This window comes from Rhinatrema bivittatum, chromosome 6 (assembly GCF_901001135.1).
Source record: "Rhinatrema bivittatum chromosome 6, aRhiBiv1.1, whole genome shotgun sequence".
NCBI classification, from domain to species: Eukaryota; Metazoa; Chordata; class Amphibia; order Gymnophiona; family Rhinatrematidae; genus Rhinatrema; species Rhinatrema bivittatum.
The window spans coordinates 162593203-162614221 of NC_042620.1; the positions used below are offsets into that span (position 1 = coordinate 162593203).

A 21019-nucleotide genomic window follows, 5' to 3' on the forward strand; every position below is an offset into this window, starting at 1 on the left:
TATATGAGGAAATAACCAAACACAATAGACTGATATCTGTATTCACGCAGTATCTACTCAGTCCGATGCCATCTTACTCTCCCTGGAAATAGTCCTCCCGTTTGCATATAACAATTATAGCTGTACAACAAAAGCTGGTAGTAAGCCCAATTTTGCTGCCAGATCACAGCTCCATACAAAAAATGCAACATCCTTGCAGAAGTTTATACATGCACTATTAAAAGCTAGAACTACCTGCCACTGGTGCTACATTCAATATGTAAAAATGGACTAAGATTGTTTCAAAAATCACAACATCCTATGACAATACAGGTTTCATTTACAGTAATCCCCGTGACTTGATGCACATAGGTAATACAAACCTGATGAACTAGATCCTCACATAGAACAGACAGTATGGAATCTGAATGGAGGTTGTTGTATGACTTACCAATGTCAATCTGTTCTACTGCCTCACTCAGTGTTACATTTGGTGATGCCACAGTTTTCACAAAAGGATAAAGGTTACAAACTACAACCCTAGAAGAAAGGAGCAGAAAAACAGCCATTTAGGGGGTAATTTTCCAAAGGATTTACGTGAAGAAACTTCAGTTTCATGTACATAAATGGCCTTTTGAAAACTGCCTGGGATCGCGAGGAGGGGGTTGGGGGTGGGTGTGCATACGTAAAAAAGCATACGAAAAAGCAATTATACGCATACAACAAAGACGCATTGTAGGGGTGAGTTGAAGTGGGGACAGAATTTTGCACATATACGTCTGATTTTCAAAAAGGATGTGTTAAGTATACACGCAAAAAGTTTACCACCACTCCTGAAAAGGTATAACTATAAGAACATAAGAACATAAGAACATAAGAACATGCCATACTGGGTCAGACCAAGGGTCCATCAAGCCCAGCATCCTGTTTCCAACAGTGGCCAATCCAGGCCATAAGAACCTGGCAAGTACCCAAAAACTAAGTCTATTCCATGTAACCATTGCTAATGGCAGTGGCTATTCTCTAAGGGGCGGATTTTCATACTCCGCGAATAGGCCTACTTTTGTTTGCGCTCCAGGCGCAAACAAAAGTACACTGGATTTTAGATCGGCGCGCGCAAGGCTATCGATTTTGTATAGCCGGCGCGCGCTGAGCCGCGCAGCCTACCCCCGTTCCCTCCGAGGCCGCTCCGAAATCGGAGCGGCCTCGGAGGGAACTTCCTTTTGCCCTCCCCTCACCTTCCCCTCCCTTCCCCTACCTAACCCATCCACCCGGCCCTGTCTAAGCCCCCACCTTACCTTTGTCGGGGGATTTACGCCTCCCGGAGGGAGGCGTAAATCCCCGCGCGCCAGCGGGCCTCTTGCGCGCCGGGCCGCGACCTGGGGGCGGGTACGGAGGGCGCGGCCATGCCCCCGGACCACCCCGGGCCGTAGCCACGCCCCCAAACCCACCCCCAAAACGCTGCCGACACGCCCCGAAAACGCTGCGACGACCGGGACCGCCCCCGACACACCCCCGACACGCCCCCCTCGGAGAACCCCGGGACTTACGCGAGTCCCGGGGCTCTGCGCGGGCTGGTAGGCCTATGTAAAATAGGCGCACCGGTGCGCAGGGCCCTGCTCGCGTAAATCCGGGCGGATTTACGCGAGCAGGGCTCTTAAAATCCGCCCCTAAGTGAACTTAATAGCAGGTAATGGACTTCTCCTCCAAGAACTTATCCAATCCTTTTTAACACAGCTATACTAACTGCACTAACCACATCCTCTGGCAACAAATTCCAGAGTTTAAATTGTGCATTGAGTAAAAAGAACTTTCTCCGATTAGTTTTAAATGTGCCCCATGCTAACTTCATGGAGTGTCCCCTAGTCTTTCTACTATCCGAAAGAGTAAATAACTGATTCACATCTACCCGTTCTAGACCTCCCCTGTATTATTGCTCTATTGTTCTATTGTTTTTATTTGTTTTACTGTTTTATTGTTATATTGTAACTCTCCTCCTTTGAGTTTTTTGTAAACCGGCATGATGTGTTTCACGAATGTCGGTAAATAAAAGTTAATAAATAAAATAAAAAATAAATAAATGTGGCATTAACAAATGCTAATGTTAAACAGGTATTTTTAAACAATGTCCATGCCTGTTATACATTTTTAACCTTTGTAGCTGCACTTTTCAGTTTTTCTCTATTTTCCTCATTTTCCTCATTTTATCAAAGTTTCCCTTTTGAAACTTTGTTAGAGCTGTAGATTTACATATTGTCCCCCATCCAGTCAAATTTGATCATGTTATGATCACTATTGCCAAGTGGCCCCACCACCGTTACCTCTCTCACCAAATCCTGCATTCCACTGAGAATTAAATATAAATCAGCTCCCTCTCTCGTTTGGTTCCTGAAACAATTTCTCCATGAAACAGTCATTTATTCCAGCCAGGAATTTTATGTCTCTAGCAAGTCCTGAATATTACATTTACCCAGTCAGTATTGGGGAAATCTATAGAAAAAAGGGGGGAACAAACCAGTTCTTTTAATGTAAACCCACTGAATGAAAGTGTCAGCAAGCCTGACGTGTATCTCAACAGACACCAACCGGTCTTTTAATCATTCACGCTCATATTCAATTTTTATTTTTATTTTAATGCCAAAAAATTTTTTTTCTTCTTTTTTAGTTTTCATAAAAAATCACTCTCCCCAGTTTCAAAACATATGGAAAATAGACTCTTGAATATTTTTAGAAAAAGCCCAACACGGCCAGAGTTTCACAGAATGCTTCTTCAGGGGCATACGACCAACATTATCAAGAGAGTCTTAACCTGAAAGTAATCATAAGTCAGTCTTAGAAATCAGATCAAATAATGCTTAAAAGATAAAAATGTACTTATCTTAATGGAGGTTACCATCTCAAGATGGACTCAGCATCTCAAGGTTTCTCTGCCGGAACAAAAGAACTAAAGCTGACGTAGCATCTCAAATACTCAGCTGTTATCTGACGTCACTAGAATATGTAAAGGACCTCAATGACTCAGCTGTTATCCGACGTCACTAAGACATGTAAAAGATCTCAATTACACTATCTCCTACACCAATCAAAGTCCCTACAGGAATGTTTTTTAGCATGTGGATATCCCCGTTCAAGTGTTCGGAAAGCCTACCTGCGTGCCAAATGTTCCCAGCGAGAGTGGCTGTTTTTACCACGGTCCTCCAAGGATACATCTTGTCATACCTGCATTTTGCCTTATTCTTTTGAAGCTCATCTCACTGGATGTCTTTCGGACACCTCCGAGAATTACATTTTCTCGAGCTACAAATTTAAGAAATATGTTAGTACATTCTGATAGCTCGATCTAACCCAAACACCACATGCATTGGGTCACATCACCCATGTAATTGCTCCATTTGCAAGTCTTCTATGTCTGTGCAAGAAACACTCATTTTGAAATCTGGTTATAAATTTTTTCTAAAACATACCACTTCATGTGATTCCATGATGGTGATCTATTTAATCCATTGTCCTTGTGATCTTCTTTATATCGGAAAATCAAAACGCCTTCTTAAGACTTGTATGATTGAGCATCGCTCAAATATTAAACATTCTCGAATGGATGAACCAATGGTTTCACATTGTTTGCAGTTTAGACATTCCTTTGATGATTTGACCTTTTGCGCTATCGATCATGTATCTGAACACTGGCATGGAGGGGACCGTGAATTACTGCTGTTGAGATCTGAGCAGAAATGGATTTATAAACTAAATACTGTTATTCCACATGGGCTTAATACAGAACTGGACTTGCACATTTTTTTAGGTTGATCATGCATTCTTCTTGGTCTGATCATTAATCCGTGTAGGAGATAGTGTCATTAAGATCTTTTACATTTCTTAGTGACATCAGATAACAGCTGAGTCATTGAGGTCCTTTACATATTCTAGTGATGTCCTTTACATATTCTAGTGATGTCAGATAATAGCTTCAGTTCCTCTGTTTCGGTAGAGAAACCTTGAGATGCTGAGTCCATCTTGAGATGGTAACCTCCGTTAAGATAAGTACTTTTTTTTTTTTTTTTTTAAGCATTATTTGATCTGATTTCTAAGACTGACTTATGATTACTCTCAGGTTAAGACTCTCTTGATAATGTTGGTCGTATGCCCCTGAAGAAGTGTTCTGCGAAACTCTGGCCGTGTTGGGCTTTTTCTAAAAATATTCAAGAGTCTATTTTCCATATGTTTTGAAACCAGGGAGAGGGTTCTTTTATGAAAACTATAAAAAAGAAGAAAAACATTTTTTTGGGCATTAAAATAAAAATTTAATATGAAAGTGAATGATTAACAGACCGGTTGTTGTCTGAGATACACAACGTCAGGCTTGCTGACACTTTCATTCAGGTGGGTTTACATTAAAAAAAACTGGTTGGTTCCACCCTTTTTTCTATAGTTGACATTGTTTGGGTACCGTGTTGACTCTCTTTGTTATTAAGTTGGTAATTGAAATCCCCCATTATTATTGCACTGCCAAATTGGTTAGCTTCCCTGATTTCTCTTAGCATTTCATCATCTGTCTGACCATTTTGTCCAGGTGGACGGTAGATACTCCTATCACTATACTCTTACCCAACACACATGGGATACTTTTCTGAACAAAAAAAAAATCCTAATTTGTCCTGATGTCTCTAGAGCCAGTCCATTGAGAAGGAAGGCCTTCTTTCAGATGAGACTAAAAATGAATGGATATAGGGGCAACATATTTTTTAAAATTTCTTTCTAAATATCTAGTTTCCTATCAAGGAAATAAGTTTGTGATTTTTGATCCTCTTCATTTCAGTCTCTTTTTGTTAAGAATGCTGCCTAAATGATAATTTCTGAGTTGAGTAGTTCTCAGAGATAATGAACTTAAGATCATTTGGGTTCCAGGTAAATTATTAATAAGGCCACATTTTGGTTTTTGGTTGTTTTTTTTAAGTATCACGATTTTGCCCGCTACACAGCCCAACTCCCCCCACCTGCAAAAGGTCATCAGCGAGCCTCTGTCATAGCAGCTCTGGCCGCCTTCTTGCTGATCCTATGAGGCCATGGTTCCAGCCCTACTTAACCTAGCCTGTCCATTCTCTTCTTGGTCTTCATCGAGTCACCTCTGCGCCCTGACCTGGCCATCCTTGCTTTTTTTGTTTTGAGGCCTTCCTACCTATCCAGCCTTGCAGTTTTCGGGCCTTCTAGGTTTGCCTAGCCCAGCCTTATGCTGTGAATGGGCCTTCTGGTTTATTATTGCTTGTTGTAGACCTGTCCTTGTCTAGTCTTGTCCTTGCCCAGGCCTTGCTTTGTTTTACCCAGTCCAGCCATGCCTCCAGCCCTACCTGTATCCAGCTCTTGCCTCCCTCCAGTGCTGGCCTTGTCCCCAGCCCTAGCCTGGTCTTTAGTTCCAGCTCCCTAGTCTGTACCGTGTTCCAGCTCCAGCCCTGCTCCTAGACCCAGCTTGTTCGGTTCCAGCTAAATCCTGCCGCCTATGGGGGAGGTGGCTGATTTAGGCAGAAGACCTTGCCCTTCCCTGCCTAGAAGTCCTGTGCTGCCCCTGTTCCCCAGTACTAATTGGCCTTCCAGTTGTGACAAAGAGGTGATCACCTTTTTCTTAGTTTTCTCCCTCTCCTTTTTTCCCTTTGTTATGAACTTTACATTTGTGTATGTGCTTAATTGTTTATATTTTTCTTCTGTATATGAGTTTCTTGTGTACCATAATGTATTCCTGCATTATACGATTTTATGAATGCTAATAAAGAGTAAATAAAATAATAAAAAGAAAAAGCAGTCAGCAAGCTAGTAGCATGGAAAGGAATGATGCTGTTTCACCAGCTGGAAAGCAACACTATTTTATGGTTTAGAGAGGCCACAACAATTGAAAAAGACTTGTCCTAGTCATGTTATCAGTACATGCTATGCCACATGTTTACAATTTTTTTTAACAAGGAATAATTCATTAATTTTATTTTAAAAGCTGGAACACATATACAGAGTCACAAAGCTTTCCTAATGCCATAAAAAGACAAACCTGCAAAATTATTGGGGGTGCTAAACTCATACAGATCAGCCACCTACCTTTCCTCCCACCCTCACCCCAGCAGAAAAAAAGCCCAGTGCAGCCAGCATGTGTTTAAACATGCAGATTAGCACAAGCAATATGGAGAGGGGGAGGACTCATTTGTCCAAAAGAAGAGCTAGGGAAGCACTTAAAATCCCTTCAGTCTCTCTTCTTCTCAGCATGTTCCCACCACTGTTTCTTAGCTCTTCTGGCCCTGCCATTCCTTAAAAAAAAAACAAAAAAAACTTTAAAATCACCTTTACACATATCCATACATAGGACTTTTGAATTTTGTTCACTCTGAGATTTGGAAGTGATCATTTAAGCATATGCATAAGACCACTGTGAAGGAGCATGCCTGAGAAACCTCCAGAACAGTATAAAGATCTGGTTCTAGGTGTCTCATTCTGGTCCCTAGCAAGACTCAGTACTATGGGTACCGGGTGGCTCCCTGAGCATATATCTATAACGTAGGCTCAAAGGAGAGCAGAGAGAGAAGGCAGCTCCTTAAACATAACTGTCGTGACTGGCGGTAAAGAGGGAAAACAGCCCTTGAGAATAGGATTGTTTAATGTTCTGTGTTTGACAATACTCTTGTGAATGCGGAGAATTGAAGCACTGTAAATAAAAAGCATTGAAAACAGCCTTGACAGCTCATATGTTGTGCCACAACCCTACAATAAACATTCATTTCAAAATCTGTAGTTTCTAGAATTTTGAAAAACACATTGTTTTAAGGAAATCTGTGCCGGCTGTGACACCCAACTAAAATTAACTACAATCCCCCCCCCCCCCCCTCCTGACCCATCTCCCAAAAGCAGAGTGAATTAGTTCTAAGTGGAATGTTTTGCTTTATATTACAGCGGACACACAGAATGTGGTAAACTGTGTTTTCTTAATTAGAACTGTAGTGTATAGCTACTAGAGCTCTACGGCACCTGAAGAAAACTAGAGTAATTGTAGGCTGTGATGAATCCTTTTTGCAGATCTTTTTCAATGCTGAGCTGGTAGCAGAATTTCCCCTTACCTGCTTCGGGTATGCCATTAGCATGGCTCTGGTAAACGCTGTGCTAGTTACATTGACTAAAGTAAGGATAGCAAGCAAAACTAGCCTAGCATTGCGTAGTTTTCAGCGCAACACAGATGCCGATGTCCAATTGCTCCTGCCCTTTTTTTTGGAATTTGGGTGAGGGCAGAGTTTATGTTGGGGGCAGGGTAGCAACATTGTGTTTGTTTTTGGGGAGTAGAGAGCTTATGCCAAGGTCAGGGAGGTTGGAAGGGGATCTCATCCTTGGAGAGGAATTTTCTGCAGGAGGGGATTAGAACTCTGAATTAGCTGACCCTTTAAGGATCGTGGGGCAGGGGTGGGCAAAGAATGTCAACAGGTGTGTAGTTAACTTTTCTAGGCTTATCATGAATTTTAAAATATATTGCAATGCACCTTAAGGGGTAGATTTTAAAAGGGTTACGCGAATAAGTTATGCGCGTAACCCTTTCCAAACCCCCTGCGTGCGCCGAGCCTATTTTGCAAAGGCTCGGCAGCGCGCACGAGCCCCGGGACGCACGTAAGTCCCGGGGCTTTGCTAGGGGGGCGTGTCGGGGATGGCGCAACGTGGGGCGTGTCGGGGGTGTGGTGTCAGCCTGGGGGCGTTTCGAGGGCGTGGCTGAGGCCTCCGAATTCACTCCTGGGCCGGGAAATCCCACGGCAGTGGCCGATCGGCGGGCGCAAGTTACGCCTGCCTGGAGCAGGCGTAACTTTCATGATAAAGGTAGGGGGGTGGGTTAGGTAGGGGAAGGTGGGGGGAGGCTGAAGGAAAGTTCCCTCCGAGGCCGCTCCGATTTCGGAGTGGCCTCGGAGGGAACGGGCAGTGTGCGCAGGGCTCGGCGCGCACAAGGTGCACAAATGTGCATCCCTTGCGCGCGCCGACCCCGGAATTTATAAGATACGTGCGGCTACATGCGTATCTTATAAAATCTGACGTACTTTTGTTTGCTACTGGCCCCCCGCTGGACTTTTGGCAAGTCTTGTGGGGGTCAGGAGGTCCCCCAAGCTGGCCAAAAGTCCCTGGGGTCCTACGGAGGTCCCGGAGCGATCTCCTGCCCTCGGGCCATCTGCTGCCAGTAATCAAAATGGCGCCGATAGCCTTTGCCCATACTACGTCACAGGGGCCACCAGTGCCATTGGTCAGCCCCTGTCACATGGTAGGAGCACAAGATGGCGCCGATGATCATGTGACAGGGGCTGACCAATGGCACCGGTAGCCTCTGTGACATAGTAGGTCAAAGGCTATCAGCGCCATGATGAAACCGGCACCGAGGGTGTGAGAGTGCAGGGGATGGCTCCTGGACACCCCGCTGGACCACCAGGGAGTTTTGGTAAGTCTTGGGGGGGTCAGGAGGGTGGGGGGTTTGTTTAAATTGATTTATTTAGGCAGCCAAATAATTCGGCGAAGATTCGTGTATTAGTGGGGAATCGCGATACGTTTCGCTTCCACACGAATACAACGAATATGGCAACATCCGTTGTGGATTGCTAATACGTAGGGACTGAATGCATACCCCTACCTTGAATACTGTGCGAAATTTTGGTCACTGCATCTCAAAAAAGATATAACTGCACTGGAGAAACTGTAGGGAAGGGTGACCAAAATGATAAGGGGCTTGGAACGGCTGCCCTATGAGGAAAGGCTAAAGAAGATAGGGCTGTTCAATTTGGAGAAGAGAAGACTGAGTAGGGATATGATAGAAGTCTATAAAATCATGAAAGGACTTGAACAAGTTAATGTAAGTTGATTATTTACTCTCTCAGATAATAGAAGGACCAGGGGACTATCCATGAAGCTAGCAGGTATCTCATTTAAAACAAATCGAAGAAAATTCTTTTTCACTCAATGTATAGCTAAACTCTGGAATTCATTGCCAGAAGATATGGTTTCAGCAGTTAGTGTTACTTGGTTTAAAAAAGGTTTGGATAACTTCCTAGAGTTTAAATCCATAAACTGCTATTGTGGTAATTAATAAGCAATTAAGCAAGTAGCTTGTGATCTTCTAATGTTTGGGTAATTGCCAGGTACATGTGACTTGGATTAGCCACTGTTGGAAACAGGATACTGGACTTGATGGACTCTTGGTCTGACCCAGTATGGTATTTTTTATGTTCTTATAATATTTTTCTTACGTTGGACAAGATTTATTTTTGTGTTTTTGCTATATTTAATGCACATTAAGCACTATATTTGGCTTTTAACATGCACTAATGCAGCTGAGAAGTAGATATTCAAACAATATCTGGCTAGCTAAGTTAGCTGGAAATACTTACTTTGCTAACTTGAATTTTGTGTTTGTTTTGTAATGTCATGATTTTTAATTTTATTGTTTTAAAATTAGATTATGTATGTCTTTAATTTTTTTTTTGTTAATAGTTTTGATTAATTTCCAATTGTAAAAGCGGTATACAAACATTTTTAAATAAAATAAATAAGATGTTCAGTGATGTGACTGCACTGTTGAATATACCCGGATAAGTGTAAAGTTAGCTGGATAAGTTATCCGGCTAACTTCAGAGCTACTCATAGCAACTCTAAAGTTAGCCAGATAACTTACAGGGTCATTTATCAAATAGTGTTATGGCGTTTTCGCATGCGTTAAGCACCTTTAACGCATGCGAAAACCCCTCAACACATGCGATAGCACCATAAAGTATGGTGTGATGCAAATCAGAAAAAGAGGAGGAGTAGGGGCGGGAGTGGGCTGGGTTCACCGTTTTGCGAAGCCCTATTGCACGGCTTTAACGCCGATTTTATCTACACCTTTTTCAGTAGCGTTAAGCCGTGCGATAGCTTGCGTTAAGGCTTTATCGCATGTAGCAATGTTTTTGCCCATACCGGTTTTAGTTGTTTTGAAGCTCACAGCTTAATGCTACTGAAAAAGGTGTAGCTAAAATCGGTGTTAAAGTCATGCGATAGGGCTTCACAAAACAGTTAACCCAGCCCACTCCCGCCTCTAAGGTAATGGTCCTCTCCAAGAACTTATCCAAACCTTTTTTAAACCCAGCTACATTAATTGCACTAACCACATCCCCTGGCAACAAATTCCAGAGTTTAATTGTGCATTGAGTGAAAAATAATTTTCTCTGATTAGTTTTAAATGTGCTACATGCTAACTTCATGGGGTGCCCCCTAGTCCTTCTATTATCCGAAAGAGTAAATAACCGATTCACATTTAACCGTTCTAGACCTCTCATGATTTTAAACACCTCTATCATATCCCCCCTTAGCCGTCCCTTCTCCAAGCTGAACAGCCCTAACCTCTTTAGTCTTTCCTAATAGGGGAGCTGTTCCATCCCCTTTATCAATTTGGTTGCCCTTCTCTGTACCTTCTCCATTGCAACTATATCTTTCTTGAGATGCAGTGACCAGAATTGCACACAGTATTCAAGGTGCGGTTTCATCATGGAGCGATACAGAGCAGAAAGTTTGTTCATCCCACTCCTAGTAATCCACAACAATCTCAGGATGACCGAATATCAAAAGTTTTACCAGGTATGGTGAATGTGAATTTTTAATCCTTTTTAGTTTTATTTTCAGGTGTTATTTAGTGTCTGCTGTTTTGAAATATTTTATTGGTATTTGGGACATTTAAAAATCTTGTATATGAGATTTTAATTATTTGATCTTTTATTCATCAACTGTTTTTGAAATATTGGTATGTTTTTACTATTATGATTATGTGCATGTAAATATAATGTAAGTGATATTTTAAACTCAGAATGCTGTTCTTTGATATTTTTCATGTAAAATGTTGTTAAAAGTGCATAACTCTTAATTGTGTGTGTGTGGAACGGCTGGGGAGGAGAGATTGGGGGGATGCTGTGCAAGACTATAAGTTTCACCTAGGACCCTTGCACCAGTCATGGGTTCCGGGGGGGGGAGGTGTCAATTTTAAAGTTTGTCTCACTGGAGGGAGCTGTGCTTTTATTTTTGGTCGGCACGGGATAGAGAATTAATGAACGAAGGGGGAGGGAGCCAGCACAGTAATTGTTTGCACAGGACAGCAGAAAAGCTGGCACCAGCTTGTAAGTAACAGGGGTGAGATAATCGACCCTGATGGCGCTCCTGACTTCATTGGTCCTGTCTCTGACATGTAGTTACCCATCATAACCCTCTGAATTGTACCCATAAGAAATGAAGAGTACCAGCTCAAAACCTTTTTCCCCAACCCCATTCCCCAGAAACAATGCAGCAGGATCCCATGATCTACCCTGTCAAAATTGGAAGAAAAACCCAGTTGGAGCACTAAAGAATTCCTGCCCTTCTCCAATCCCAAACAAATGTCATCTAACAGACTGAGCAACATTGTCTCCATGCTTTATCCATTTACATTTACATTTTACATTAATTCAGAATTTGTGAATCGCCTAACTCTAAAAGACTTGGGCGATGTACAAAATGACATTCATAAAACAATTCCAACATATCATAAAAGGCAAATGACAAGTAAATCATAAAATAATAAGCCCTGACTGAAATGGATCCAATTGATCATCCTTCTCCGCTGGGCCAATGCCACCTTTACAGTTGTTTTAGCTAAGAATGGAACTTGTGAGATAGGGCAGTAATTGGCTAAATCCCCCCGTGTCTGAACCTCTCTTCTGAAGTAAGGGACTCATAGTGGTCTGCTTCATCTCAGATGGAAACATTCCCTCTCCCAAAGATGCATTTACTTTAGCTGCCACTGACTTAATTAGTCTGCCCGTGATGCCTTAATAAGCACAGGAAGACAAGGATCTCCTTAGCTAGGAGAACTTCTGAAGGAAAAAATTACATTTTCAACCTCCCCTTCCTTTCTTTCTATTACGAAACTACCCACTAAAGTCTCACTCCTACTTTTCCTACCGGTATTAAATGGCTCATTTCTATGTGGCTTATCCCAGATCTTATCCACCTTCTGCATTAAAAAAAAACAAACCCCTGCAAAAACTGATCTCATGATGTAATTGTGTTTTCTAGACCACAAACTGTCAGTTTCAGCTTTAATATGAAACAGCTGGCTAGGCTTATTCAATGTTTGCTCCAGCTGATCTTTAAAATATTGCTTCTTAGTTTCTTTAATCATTTGTTTGTAACACACTGCCTGCTGTTTCCACTGCGGCATATGCTCATTAGTTGGCCTTTTCCGCCATTTGCTTTCTAATCTCCTGAAGAAAATTGTGCGATAGGTTTGCATATAAAACTACGCGCATACTCCAATGTATGTGTGCACCTTTACATGCAAAGGGGAGAAGCATTCCAGGGGTGAAATGTGTGCAAGGTAGGGACTTGCACATATACATTTTATTTTAAAAAGTAGAGTATGTGTGTGCATTCTCTTGACAAAATTATGCAGACTAAATAGCAGGTATGTGTGCATAGTTTTGCGGAGATAATTTTCCCAAATTACACAATAAGTAAAAAAAGAAAAGAAAATAATTTACAAGCATAAGTTCACCTTAAAAATTGGTGTAAATTGGATTCATAACAGCCTGCAAATTTCTGTGGGCTGTTATAAAATTACTTCCTAAATTGCCAGGGGCCTTTTAATAAGACAGTGTTTCCCAACCTTTTCCTAACCAAGGCATACCTGCTTTAACAAAAATGTTGTGTGGCGCACACCAGCCTTCACGGAGCAAGCAGTGGACATAGTACTAATATGGCCCAAAGAAGAGCTAGGGAAGCGCTGAAAATCCCACCAATCTCTCCTACAAATTTTAAAACAAAGAGAGACACACATGAACCAATCACAATGGACCAGCACCCTCTTTATACAAGGGTAGGAGAAGGGAGAAGTCGGTGTGGTGCAGACAGCCAGCTCACTGGGAGTTGTATCAAGCTACAGTATCATGTGAGATATGCGATATTTTGCATGGCCCTGCCCAGATTCCCTCCCCTATTATCAGGAGTTGCTTTCCAAGCAATTTGCATGCATGACTTTTGTAAATCAATGCAAAGCAACCCATTATTAGGCAGGTCTATGTTGTTAATTTATCACGGCAACTGGGAAGTGGTCAGCCGTGATAAACTGACACCTCCCTGGGAATCATTAAATCTAATCTAGGAGCCATGGAACCCTAAGGTGGTTCCCAAGGCTCCCATGGTAGATTTAAAGGGCCATGCTCAAACAAAAAAATGCTGCGGTAAAAAAGAAAAAGTGTAGCGGGGATCAAGGTTGACCTCTGGCTCAACCTGGAGCTGCCAATCAAGGTGGCCCTGACACATACACGTTAAAAAGAAATTAAAGTCCCTCTCATGGCGATGGCCCCTCCAACTCTGTCTTCAATAAAAAAAAAAAAGTTCCCCCAGCCCCCTTTTCCAAATTTATAAAGACTATCACTGCTCCCCCCCATCTATCCCCACCCTAATGTTCCAAATTAATCATTGGGGGTATAGAACCCCTCTACTACCTCTTCCCTCCCCATCCCCAAAATTTAGGAAAAACATCATTTTTAGTTTGAGATCCCTCTCGACTCGCCTCCTGCACCATCCAAACCTCCAAACGTAGAAGAGGATCCCACAAAGAGGCCAAGGGCATCCCCTAGCCCTGGGCCCAGTTAGTTCCATTTTGAAAAATGGTGCTGACTTGACCTTGCTCCAGTCCATGAATCGGACCTAGGCCGCCCATCCCAATCAGCTGAGACTAAGCGGAGAACAGGTAGTTTGCAGGTAATACAGATTTGCTTGTTGTATTCCTGACCCGGGCCATTGGTCATCAGAGGCTCGACTGCAAGGGAGCATTGTGTGAAATTGGAGACTGCTGATGGGTGCTGTACCATAGAGGACTGAAAGCTGGGCTATAGGTAAGCCAGATGGTGCCTCCAACCTTGCTTACAGAAACAAAAATCAGTGGGCTGTATCTGAAAGCACAGGAGTCTGTGTGAGTGAGAGATCATATTACTGTGATTGAGAGTGTGTGTGTGTATGAGACAGAATGTTTCTGTGATTGAGAACTGGTGTTTGTGTGTGTGTATGTGTGAGAGAGAGAGAGAGAATAGGTGTGTGTGTGTGTGTGTGAGTGAGTGAGAGAGAGAGAGAGAGAGAATAGGTGTGTGTGTGTGTGTGTGTGTGAGTGAGAGAGAGAGAGAGAATAGGTGTGTGTGTGTGTGTGTGTGAGTGAGAGAGAGAGAGAGAATAGGTGTGTGTGTGTGTGTGTGTGAGAGAGAGAGAGAATAGGTGTGTGTGTGTGTGTGTGTGAGTGAGAGAGCTTGTGTGTGTGTGTGTGTGTGTATGTATGTGAGAGAGGAGAAAATTTGTGAGCAACAACTCTACCTCCCTGCTAATCAATGATAATCTCAAGGCAATTAGAAATCAAAAGTTCCCAGGTATGGAGAGTAGGGATGTGCATTTGTTTGAAACTGAGTAAAATGCAAAAATGAGTCCATTTTTGTTTCATTTGTGGACCCCCATAACGAATGGAAGGGGTCCAATAATTTACACACACATGTTTGTTTAATTTGCTTATGTTCCCCATTCAAGTCTATGACTGTAATGTGAGCAGTGAGCTCTGAACAAAACAAACAGGTGCAGGTATCTTAGCAACCAACTCTTGTTTGTGTGATATCACAGGCTCCTGGGAGCCAAGGTGGGACAAGTTGGCAAGGAGACCAGACGGAGGTCAAATCACAGGTGAAGCATATATTTTTTTATTATTATTTATAATTTATTAAGTTTTTAAACAAAATTACAATTGTAAAAATTCAAAAAGAAACAATATTACATGTCAGGCATATTTAAGGCAGTATTTTATCACACCTAATACATCAATATTCCTAGTCCCCATACTGGGAGGAGTCTTACAGGAAAAAGTAAAGAAATGTAAATATATAACTTGCAAAATACTGGAGATATACACTTGATTGTGCAGCTATTTATACCTCAACCTTCTTTATCAACCAGAAAGGATTCCAAATGGGCTGGGTCCTGGAAAATAAATTTACTTTTTTGCAAAACTACTGAGCATTTGCAAGGCAACGTTAAGAATGTAGCTCCTAGTGCCAAAACTCTAGGCTTTAATACCAGGAACTGTTTCCTTCTAAACTGTGTACTTCGTGAAACATCCGGAAATACTTGGATCTTTTGTCCACAGAACAAGAAGTCTTTATTCTTAAAATGTTTTTGCAAGTTTAAATTTTTGTCACTTTCGCTACAGAAACTGACTAATAAAGTAGCTCTTTGAGGAATATCTTCTACCGATGTTTCCAAAAAAGCAGTTAAATTCGGTGATTCCTGTTGGACTTGATTCATGCCTTCCTCACCCTCTGGAATCCTTAATCTGGTATAAGGTATATAATATATTTTCGATATCATCCACATTTGAAATTGACAGAATTTCTACCAGGTATTTTCTAAATAATTCATATGCAGATATTAATCTGGACACAGGAAAATTGAAGAACCTTAAATTCCTTACCCTAAATACGTTTTCCAGATTTTCTATCTGCCTTTGAGTTGTCAAACTATCTTTAATAAATCAATTATTTGCCATTTGTAACGCATTTAATTGTAATGATGTATTCTTACTAACTTCCTCTAACTGAGTTATGCATTTATTATGCGTTTCAATATCATTTTTAATCTCATTACATATCTTATTATTCTGAACTATAGAAGCAGGCATAGTTTTCTGAAATTCATTAATTGCCTTCCAAACATCCCCCAGCATGACATTTTGGGGATCAATGGGGTCTGGGGCTACTACTGGTAGTCTCATATCCCCCTGTGTCCCTATTACCTCTGAATCCCCATGAAGAGTCAATGATAGATGTTTCCACTGTACTTGTCATGCTGGGGGAGGTACAATAGGTACTTCACTCAATTGTTGAGGTTGCTGCACTAGGCAGGAGCTCTCAGGGGATCCCGATGAAAAGGATATTTCTGAGAATGAATTTTGGGCAGTTTGACTTACCCTCCTTAAGACATGGGAGTCCATTGATCCTCTTGATGCAGAAACTGCTGGTGAAGATGTCCAAACCTTGGGTTTGTTTTTTCCTCCCCATATGACGTAAAGGGAAAAATTTCTTGATAAGGTGCGCACCCCTTTGGTGCGCGGCTTCGGCTGCACGCCTGTGGCTGCGCACCGCACTTGTCTTGAATTTATTGGCGTTCCATCCCTGGGTGATGACGTCACCGGGGGGCGTGGTCCGCAACGTTTTCAGGTGGAAAAAGGCTCCCTGATAGAAAATAGAGCCACGAAGATGCTCCCTCTCGCCTTGCCTCTCCACTGAGAGGTTTCTCCAGCCAAGTTCCTCCCGGTGAAGCATATTTTTAACTATCCTATAGCTGCTGTTTCAAGTGAAGTTGATGTCCTTCTACTAGCATGTCCCAAAAAACTCTGTTTCCCCTTTAGCAGTTGGTAGAGAAGGATCTCTTGTGAGAAGCTCTCTCACAGTTCAAAAAAAAAAGCTTTGAAAAAGTCAATATTGGCACTGGTAAAGGGGCTTTTTCTGGTCTTCCCTGCTGCAGTAGTCTCACTTTGACAAACAGAAAGATAGAGGCAGTAGCTCTGCTTTCTTTCAGTGTTCACTAGGGGAGGGGAGGAAAGTGTCATTGGAGACTGAAGCACAGTGCTAGTGATTTTTTTTTTGTCTCTGAGAGTCTGAAGCAAAATGAGGTTAGCACATTGACAGATTGAAGTGAAGAAAAGTCTCAGTCTTACCGGGTTGCCAGCCTTCAAGTTTTTGGTTCTGTTTAACTAGTACTTTCTAATGTCTTTTTGTGTATAGAAAGGAGTCAGTCAAGCAGCTCTCAGCATTGCACAGCACACATGTCTGTGCATGTGTATGTGTATGTGACAGACATTTTTCCACAAGGTAGGTGGTACTGTGAGTGATTCAGTATCAATATTAAATTCCTTTGTGATATCAAAATACCCAGTAGACTTCAAACTCCATTATGCCACTGAGAGGAACAGGAAGAGGATTTGATGCAGAACCAGCCTAGCAGTAGTAGCAGTAGCTGCAAGATATTCCTAAACTGAAAAGAGACTTCTTTAGCCACAGAATGGCAGGTGTGGAAGCCAGCGCAAGGCAGAAGAAACTGAAATTTGGAGAGCATGTGCCACTGCTGCCTGTTCTTCTTGTTTTGGAGCAAAGGGAAAAGGTGGGAGAACCATAAAAGGCTGGCATTAGCAGGGCAGGGGGCAGCAGATGTATGGTTACTGCTTTTGAAACAGTGAAGGTAGTTATTTTTAGGGATGTGAATCGTTTTAGGACGATTAAAATTATCGTCCGATAATTTTAATATCGTCTTAAACCGTTATGGAACACAATACAATAGAGATTCTAACGATTTATCGTTATAAATCGTTAGAATCGTGAGCCGGCACACTAAAACCCCCTAAAACCCACCCCCGACCCTTTAAATTAAATCCCCCACCCTCCCGAACCCCCCCCCCCCAAATGACTTAAATAACCTGCGGGTCCAGTGGCGGTCCGGAACGGCAGCGGTCCGGAACGGGCTCCTGCTACTGAATCTTGTTGTCTTCAGCCGGCGCCATTTTCCAAAATGGCGCCGAAAAATGGCGGCGGCCATAGACGAACACGATTGGATGGCAGGAGGTCCTTCCGGACCCCCGCTGGACTTTTGGCAAGTCTTGTGGGGGTCAGGAGGCCCCCCCCAAGCTGGCCAAAAGTTCCTGGAGGTCCAGCGGGGGTCAGGGAGCGATTTCCCACCGCGAATCGTTTTCGTACGGAAAATGGCGCCGGCAGGAGATCGACTGCAGGAGGTCGTTCAGCGAGGTGCCGGAACTCTCGCTGAACGACCTCCTGCAGTCGATCTCCTGCCGGCGCCATTTTCCGTACGAAAATGATTCGCGGCAGGAAATCGCTCCCTGACCCCCGCTGGACCTCCAGGAACTTTTGGCCAGCTTGGGGGGGGCCTCCTGACCCCCACAAGACTTGCCAAAAGTCCAGCGGGGGTCCGGAAGGACCTCCTGCCGTCCAATCGTGTTCGTCTATGGCCGCCGCCATTTTTCGGCGCCATTTTGGAAAATGGCGCCGGCTGAAGACAACAAGATTCAGTAGCAGGAGCCCGTTCCGGACCGCTGCCGTTCCGGACCGCCACTGGACCCGCAGGTTATTTAAGTCATTTGGGGGGGTTCGGGAGGGTGGGGGATGTAATTTAAAGGGTCGGGGGTGGGTTTTAGGGGGTTTTAATGTGCCGGTTTTGCGATTTTACGTTTTTTCGATTTTTCATGATTTTTCACGATATTTTACCCCCCCAAACGGCAACAATACGATTCCCTCCCCCTCCCAGCCGAAATCGATCGTTAAGACAATCAAGGACACGATTCACATCTCTAGTTATTTTACCAATTATTCTGAGGAAGAATCATGTCTGGGATTCTCTGAATCAGAATTGAAGAGCCAGTAGCTGAAGAAAATTTGGAAGGATTAGTCAGTGGCATCTTAGCCTCCAATGCGGTGATGGAGGAGCTAGATGGTAGTGATGGTGTTGAGAGCAGGCAGTGCAGGAAGAGCAGGCAGTGCACGAGTGATGCCCCTGGCATTTTTCCTCAGAGTCCTGCCATGCCCCAGATATACCACCTTAGGGATATTGCTGGCATTCTGTTTATCTGCCATGCCTCTGATGCCACACCTTTGGGATTTCAGTGCCTTCTTGTTGGCTGCTTGGATCCCTGCCTAGTTCTTTCACCCTAGTTCTTTCTTGGTTATACCGAAGTGTTTTGTCTCCAGAATAAAATGGAAAAAAGAAAACAAGTTTCTCCTTCTACCCCTTCTCTTTTCTGGTTCTCTACCGTACTGTTCTGTTGTACATTTCTAGGATCCCAGCCTAGTTCTCCCACCCTTCTTCTTTCTTGGTTATACTAGGATGTCCCCAAAAACCCTCAGAAGGAAGCATAGTTCTAGTTCTCCTGTGCATATTTTCAGTGCATATTTCCTGTGCATATTTTCAGTTGTGTGGATACACAACTGAAAATATGCACAGGAGAGACTTTTATATGTTCTGAATGTGGGAAAGATTTCATAAAGAAGAGAGAACTAATGCAGTACCAGAAAATCAACAAAGACTGTGTTCAGCTACTTATTTATGTAAAGTTTTCCTATACCACTTTCAGGTCAAATGACCAATGAAAATGGTTTACACAGATTATGGAAAAGCTTTCTTAATAAAGCAAACCTCACAGATTATCAAGAAAGCCTCAATGAGGAGAGACCATTGTCATGTTCTGATTGTGACAAAAATTCCACACAGCAGCAAAATCAAGTTCAAGTATGGAACGTAATAAAAGCTTATGTCAAAAAAATGATACTGATGACAGATCTGACAATTGGCAATTGCTTCAGTAGGAAGACAGACATCTCCCATGCCACTCTAGCTTGCTGCTATATCCCTTATTCTACACTTTAGGAATCTTTCTTCTACTCAGCATTGCTACCATACACAGACTTTGCATCTTGAGGGTCTTGCTGCCAGTTGCCTTCCTGTGATACTGTGTAGACTCTACACCTTAGGGTGTTCTTTCTATTGTAGGGGGCTACTTTGCACCTCTCATGGTATCTTGGTGTGATGATGCTAGTTTTTGTTCTGCTTTGTCCCTTTATCAATGCTGTGAGGTTTTTCATGCCAACTTCTCTGCTTTGTTCCCCCTTCATGGTACCTTAGGATGTTGATGCCTCTCTGCTGCTTTCGAGGGTTCATGCCAGTGTTGCTGGTGCCCTCTTTTGAAGCCTTGGAGTGTTCTTCCCACTCTTGTTGCTTTCTTGCTGCTCTGATAGTGCCTTGGAGAAATCTTGCCACTGCTGGTTCCCCTTTTGCCACTTTACAGTGCCTTAGGCTAGTCATACCACTTTTGGTGCCACTTTGCTACAGTTCTTTCTTCCTTCTGATGTCTTCCCATAAGTATCATTAGAATAGATGAGTAAACTCCAATTTTGGAGCCCAAAATAGTCCTCAGTGCTTCCTCCATTGGCTTTAATTGTAAACAAATGAACAAATAAACAAAATGTATTTTTTCATTTGAAACATACCAAATGAATGGAGGTGACCTATGAAATGAATTAATGAACAAAACTGAAAATTTTGCCTCTGCACATGATTATTGGAGGGCAGGGGAAAGTTTTTAATCTGTATTAGTTTTAGTTATGGGTGCTATTTCATGTGTCTCCTGTTTTGAAATATTTTATTGGTGTTTGAACAATTTTTATATACGTTTTTAATTATTGGATGTTATATTATTTGTCAACTGTTTTGAAATTTTATTAGTATGATTATACTATTGATGATTTATATTTCTTTATTTTATTGTTTTGATGTTTTATGAGGAATGGTAATGTTTCTGGCTTTCCATTGTTGCATGGCATATATAGCCTGGTTTGTGGTTTCCAGTTCCAATTTTGTCTGCATTTTTTTATTTGAACATTCTGTTTATACTGAATTTGGTGATGGTCTGTCTATGTTGTGCATGAGTGACTGAGCTGAGGCGTTGTGCTTGCATGTAGATTCTATGTAGGGATCTACAGCAGCTTGGCTTTTTCTGTTTTCCTAATTAGAGATATATTGGTATTTTAGGTCCTGGAGTAATATTTGCAGTGTTGCTTTTTAATAGGTAGGGTTGTTGTAGCTAGCTGGCAGTTATTGCTGTTTTGGTATAAGGAGTTTACTACATTATAATTGTAATTTGTTTACTCATGGCTTTCTGAGGGCCAAGCCCACACCCAACAAACTTTTCAATAGGCCTAGTACCATATGGGTTCTAGGTGCCTTTTTTCAAATGTGAAGCACGCGTCACTTCCAGATGGTGAATTCCCTTCTGGGATTAGATACACTGATATGAATGAACAATAAAGATTGATTAAATAACCATCTGTTGTTTGAAGAATCGGATATTAACTGGTGTTATAATCATCTTATGTAGGGTACGACGAGTCAATAGCTGGTATTTGGGCATGTGAAACAAGAGTAATTATATCTATGACTGTGATAG

General features: G+C 42.4%; 1 long non-coding RNA gene across 1 annotated transcript; it reads right to left on the reverse strand.

Moving 5' to 3' along the window:
• Window positions 1-6022: 6022 nt before the first annotated feature.
• On the reverse strand, window positions 6023-16095 carry LOC115093817. Its single transcript, XR_003857415.1, has 3 exons — window positions 15980-16095; window positions 12662-12779; window positions 6023-6266 (listed from the first exon to the last, which is right to left on the reverse strand). It is a non-coding gene; the product is annotated as an uncharacterized LOC115093817 (long non-coding RNA).
• Between the last annotated feature and the right edge of the window lie 4924 nt (window positions 16096-21019).